Raw genomic sequence first — 6,000 nt, 5'->3', positions numbered from 1 at the left:
GCTGTGAGCGCACAGCTACCACCGGCACTTGGCTGGGTACGTCCTGCACTTGAGGACCGTACTGCCACTCGCCGCCACCACACAGCCGCCGCCTCCAGGGTCGGAGCGGACGACGAGGAAAGGACCCTGCCGCCACAGAGCACCGCTGCCCCGGATGACCCGTGACCTGCTCTGCTGAGAGCCGCAACGAACAGCGACCCCGGGAAGGCAACGCGACGTGGGACAGCTCCCCTGGAAGCCGCCTGCTCCACAAGAACTTTGTTGAACCGGCCAGAAGGCCCTAAAGAACGCTTATTGCTAGAAAGAACTGTGGCAACTTGAACTAAGTAACTTGGAACCGCTATTTGAAAGTTTGATAACTGTATTCACCAGCCTGCGTGAAGTTTATATAAAGATATATATTTTCAAAGAATACAGTTTGGTCTCATTGTGTGGTGGGTTGGTTGTGAGGGTGTAATGTTGCAAGTGTTTAACCCTATATGCCCCAAAGATTAGCCTACGACTGCTTAAGCCACACTACCTAGAGGGTAAGCAGAGGTTGTCTGGAAGGTAACCCTCAGCCCTGACGAGGAAGAGAGAGTCCCTGCTTGTCGCTAGTGTTGCACTGCGCCAACTAGAGCCTCCCCCTTCCTACAGTCAATTATTGATTGCTTTGCAGAAACCTTTCAAGCCTGTCACTCCTGCTACGCTAGCACGATGGTTGCGTTGGCTCATGCTGGAAGCTGGCATTGATGTTCCTCTTTGGTGCCCATTCGACACGGGGGGCTATGGCTTCCAAAGCTTTTTCCATGGGTGTCAGTCTTCATGATATCATGAAGGCCACTGATTGGTCTTCTGTGTTTAAGACCTTCTATTTTAAACCTATTGTGAATGTTGCTTCAGTGGTGGTGGGTAAGCTTTGAACAAGCATAATCGGAGCCTCCGTCCTGCCATAGAATTATTTGTGAATTATTTGTGCCAAGAATTTTCAATTCTATTAAGGACAGGAGGCGAGGATTATCCCACTCTTGTTTTCTAACTGTTGATTGCATTTGCTTCTATGCAGTTATGGTATGCCATGTTTCTGACTGTTCTATGCAATGTTCCCGCCCTATTATGGTTTCTATGCTTTTACTCCATTGTGGGTATGGGTATTACGATTCTGTTTTTACTCCTTTCAGGCTCAGACCTTAAATGAAGTTTGGATCCGTCTTCTCCAGTGGACTGGTCTATGGTTCGTTCCAGAGGACTTTGGATCTTGCCTCCTCACTTCGGCCTATTGATGACCTTCATCGTGACGTCCTTCATGGATCCTTTGGTTTTTTTCTCCCGATTTTGACTTTTACCTAATTGACTGTTATGGACAAAGAAAGAGGAAGTTGTGACCTCTATGATCCCTTTTATAGTGGTGTGTACTCTATGGTTGCCCAGGTATAATGGGTATTGTAGTTGCTTTTTTCTTTACTGTGTGCTGATTGGCTGCTGTCTTTTTTGAGTAAAGAAATAGAAAAAGCATAATCCTCGCCTCCTGTCCTTAATAGAATTGAAAATTCTTGGCACGAATGTTAGCAAATGGTCTTTCCAGCGGCGAGGCAGTGAAATGGATGCAAGTTGCTAGGCAACCATGAACACAATGAATATTAGATGAGCGGGTATGCAAAACGCTCCCAAAACTGCGTAAGTCCCTCCTCTGTGTACGCGGTGCGTCGTAGCGTAGACAAAGGCACAGCTCACATTCCGAGTAAGACAGGTCGCAGTAGGAGGTTCTGAGAAAACAAGGCATGTTGAAGAATAGCTGTGTCGAATCCTCAAAACATGCGAAAATTGTAGAAATTGGTCGGTGGGTTGCGTTGAGCCAAATCGTCGGCAAATGTTGAATTGATGATAAGAGGCAGTATTTAAAAGTTATTGTATTTTATTTAGAGAAATGCGTGGGAGAACAAACAACCCACGACCACTCTTTCTGGTGCTCCCATTGTAACCGCTGAAGTAAACAGTTTCAGCAGGGAACACGCGAACACCTGAGCGCGGAGTGGACATTAAAGATAAACAGTGCCAGAGGACAGAGGCAAGTGGAAGACAAGTTGTTCTTAAAGGAACAAGAACAACTTGTCACCACAACAGTCACTCATAGTCGTTGAAATGTCACTCATAATCACACTGACATTATGAAAATGTCACACTTACTAATCTAGGGTGACCAGGCGTCCCGGATTTGCCAGGACGATCCCGGTTTTCACCAGCTGTCCGGTCAGATTTCAGGACATGTAGCTCATGTCTCGATTTATAGAAAGGGTCGACTGTTTTGTTGTACTTTTCCTTTAAGGACCTTCTTTACATCGACTGAAAACGGCTGGACGTTCTTTTTATGTTTTAAAAAGCAGGGATGGTTCGTAGTTGTGTCAGGAAAGCAATTTAATTAACAGGCATGCTACTTGGTTAGAACATTGCACTTTATTTATGTTCTTACTGTCTGTAATTCTGGTCCCTCACAATAATCAGAAAGAAGCCTTGGCAGCTATGTAGCCCCTCAACTTAATCGTTTTTGCATCCCTTCACACTGCACCCCCACATACCCACCTCTTTTCTGTAAGCCATGTAAAGCTAGCTCTTATAACGCAGCATTAGGGCTTTTCTTTTTGAAAAGTGCGCCAGTTCGAAGCTTTAACTGAACCCTGCCAAAGAATTTCTGATATCGATGTTTTGTCCAATGAGAACATTCTTCCCTTGCTCGAGCGAGCCTGCCCTCTCTGTAGCCAATGAGGAGGACTAACTTTATATGACCCAATCAGAAACGCGCCTGCTCCGACGGCACAACTAGAGGAAGAAACACGAACCTCCAGGGCCCTGATGATGTAAAGAAAAGCGCGACGCACGCTCGGGCTGTCACGTGACTGGGAGGGGGGAGTTTGACTCAGCATCATTCCCTGGGATCTATACGCTGACTTGTGCAGCACTTCCTAGTTGTCTATGCATAGTAGGATCCAAGAGACTACACGTGACGCTGTTGCATGAATTCTACTGCACTCTTTCCTTCCTTTTATCACTTTGTGTCTCCAGTGTCTGAGCAAGGTGGCTGCTCCAGCTTGTCAAAGTTGATAACGTCTGTCTCCCTTCTATCGAAACTGGAAAAAGACCCGTAAAACAGATCGTAGTTGGCAGGAAGACGCAGATTCTCCAGGCAGCTCATTTGGATCGCTAGCCGATTCAGCTCTGCAGCAACTTACCGGTCTCGGAACCTATCTTGCAGAAAGTTCTTCACTGTGATAAGGTAGTACCAGGTCAGCTGCGAATGGGGCGTGTTGCAGGGCGTAGACTTGCCGTCTGGCCAGTATTTTACCGTCCTGATCCATGTTTTTATACCAAGACCAGTAATACTAATAGGGCTAACAACTTGTGACATCGGGTATTTTAACCCTTTGGCTAATACATTTAAAGTACCAATTACATGAAGAAATTAAGGGTATTTGAGAGCTGTGTATTCCTTCTAAATGATTATTCAAGCAAACTGAAGGATACTTATAGCCCAAACGAATACTTAGGATTTTAAACAATTTTTATTCCGTTCCCCGCAATTGGTCTTTTCCGGAGTGACTGATATTGTTTTCTGAGAAAGGTGCTGAACCTACTAGAGAGTCATATTTGGTCGTGTTTCAGGTGGGTAAGAGTAATCCGATAGATTGCCTAAGCAGTATAATGTAAAATTGTATAGCAGACTATGGCCACTTGTAATTAGTGAATTACAATACGGCGTTCTTTTAGCAGTGCAAATACGTTTTGAAATGTTCCTATTATGGTAACTGACAGAACTCCTATTAGAGGGTCACTGGACAAGCAGGAGCTACTGGGTCCAACCGTGGGGGTTGAGGCCTTTTACTTCTGATGTCCTGAGGCCATACCTTCTTTGGGTCCTGAGTAACTGGGCCAAATCCCACCCTGTCTAGAACCTGACTCTCTCTGGTAGCGCCAGGTTGAGCAGTCAAAGGCACTTCAGTAGGTGCTAGGTATACATGGGCTCTTAACAACCCATGAAAAGTAGCAGCAATAAGATCAATGTCCAGTTAGTAATATACTAGCTTTTATCAAAAAAAGGAGTTTAAACACGCAAAGCATGTAGGACCCACTTAATGATCTACACAGTCCTCTTTAGGTCTACATGCTAGCGATATCTAGGGCAGGTTTATAGAGTCCCTCTGCCCCTTCTAGTATGGGCTGTTCTTCCCCATTCGAATAATTGAGATGATTGCCAGATGCACCCCCGGATAATCCCTCACATCCCAAATTCTATGCGTTACCTGAAGAGTTCATCAGCTCCTCCGCTCTAATTTTGTGTAACTCTTCAGTGGCCCTAATGGCCCGGAACATTCTTACCTGATCCGTTGGTGCGAGCAATCCTAGGAGGACAAGAGTGCTTCTTTGCAAGTTCTACCTTCCTTTCTCTGATGGTCTGCAACATCTTCCGGTCTCTCCCCTCTGACACTTTGGGTCTCCTTAGTCCTGAGATGTCTCGCATCGTTGTCGTCTGGTGTCTTTTTGCGTGCTCCAGTAGCAATTGGGAAATGTTCTTTATCGCATCTTTGGAACAATAAATCAGGGAAAAAACTATGTCTCAGTGGGGGGCCATCCAGGCGCATGGGTGACCAAATACAGTGCTCCCAATGGCTACAGCCCCACGCTACACGGTGACCCCCTCCTGGTACACAGAGTCATAGTCCATGGACAACAACTGAAGCTTACGCAGGATTAGGTGCACACTCTTACAATGGTACCAACAGGACTGGGTGTCTCGCACATCGCTCACGGATGCACCGGACTGGACCTCGCTCCTGCAAGTTACTCATACTCCTCACAGACTCGAGGGGCTTTCCTTCTCACAGGTTACTCAGGTCTTGGCAGGCTGGAAGACTAGGTGTTTCTCCTCCTCACATGCGATTTTAGTCTTGTCAGGCAGGTAGAAGGCTGGCGCTCCAGGCCCAGGGCAAGTGGTATTGACTTCCTGGTTGATGACCCCTCACCCGCATGGAATGTGGCAGACCTTGGTCCCCAGTCTTGGTTTCAGCAGCAAGAAGTTTTGGTAATCTTCATTCTCCTGATGAGACGACACTGTTCAACAAAGGATGGTGCGTATGCTGACACCTTTATAGTTCAAATCCCTTTGAATTCTTGTTAGGGTGTCAGCTCCTGTGAAGTGTTCTTTCTTCTGCACTGCTCTGTGTGAAAAGGGCAGACTGCCGCAGCACTAATGGCTCCAATTCTGAGCTACCCACAATAGGCCAAAGGAGTGACTGGGATCACAACTTCGTGTTGAACTCCATTGAAATATGCCACATAAGGGGGCAAACGACCAAGCCTTCCCCTCTATCAGATTATCTGATAGCACCAGCCTTATCAGTCCCACTATCTCCCTTGCACCATGCAAGGGAGTTTTCCACCCCAAAAGTAACTTTGTATATTGCCTCCAATGTTCTTTCAATCATTTAACAGTTTGAACTAATATAGATGTGTGACTACTAAGCAAACAAACGCAATGGTCATTGTCCCAACCTGTTTGGTGCCACGGGACAAGCAAAGAAATGCACATATCCAGATACATACTGCGTTTTCTATGTTTCGGAGCACGCTCAAGTCATTCCAGGGGGTCTGCATACTCACCAGGAACAAAGCTGCTGTCCTACCACCGCAGCTGGGGACTATAACTCCCAATATCACTTGCCACCCCATATGCATTAAAATCAAGCTATGGTCACGCCTGTCTGCGCCCCTCTGTGGACGACTAAGGGTGGGCCAGTCCCTTGGCACGGTAATATTAACACAGCTCCCAGTAAAACATACCTTGTTCTCTTCAAATTTATTGGTGTGTAGATTAGTAAAATAATGGTCAAACAGAAACTTAATCCTGGCACAGTAGACTTGCATACAAACCAATTAAAAAAAAAACACGAATTCAATTACTTAACAAACGTAGTGGGACTGATAGAGCATGAAATAAACAATGTGGAGGCCAGAATGGCTGTTACTAAA

At 46.0% G+C, this 6,000-nt stretch overlaps 1 protein-coding gene across 2 annotated transcripts in view; it reads left to right on the top strand.

Moving 5' to 3' along the window:
- Positions 1 to 2,783: 2,783 nt before the first annotated feature.
- GSS (glutathione synthetase) overlaps positions 2,784 to 6,000 on the top strand; it is a 673,748-nt gene continuing 670,531 nt past the window's right edge. The window contains exon 1 of one of the 2 annotated variants that reach the window (XM_086932359.1): positions 2,784 to 3,250. The gene's annotated coding sequence lies outside the window, so the exon portion shown is untranslated. Of the gene's footprint in view, positions 3,261 to 6,000 lie in introns of both variants that reach the window. The other variant, XM_086932360.1, reaches the window with a different exon arrangement.

Source organism: Lissotriton vulgaris, chromosome 7 (assembly GCF_964263255.1).
Source record: "Lissotriton vulgaris chromosome 7, aLisVul1.2, whole genome shotgun sequence".
Lineage (NCBI taxonomy): Eukaryota > Metazoa > Chordata > Amphibia > Caudata > Salamandridae > Lissotriton > Lissotriton vulgaris.
The sequence above is the reverse complement of the archived record's forward strand: the minus strand, read 5'-3'. Positions and strand labels throughout refer to the sequence as shown.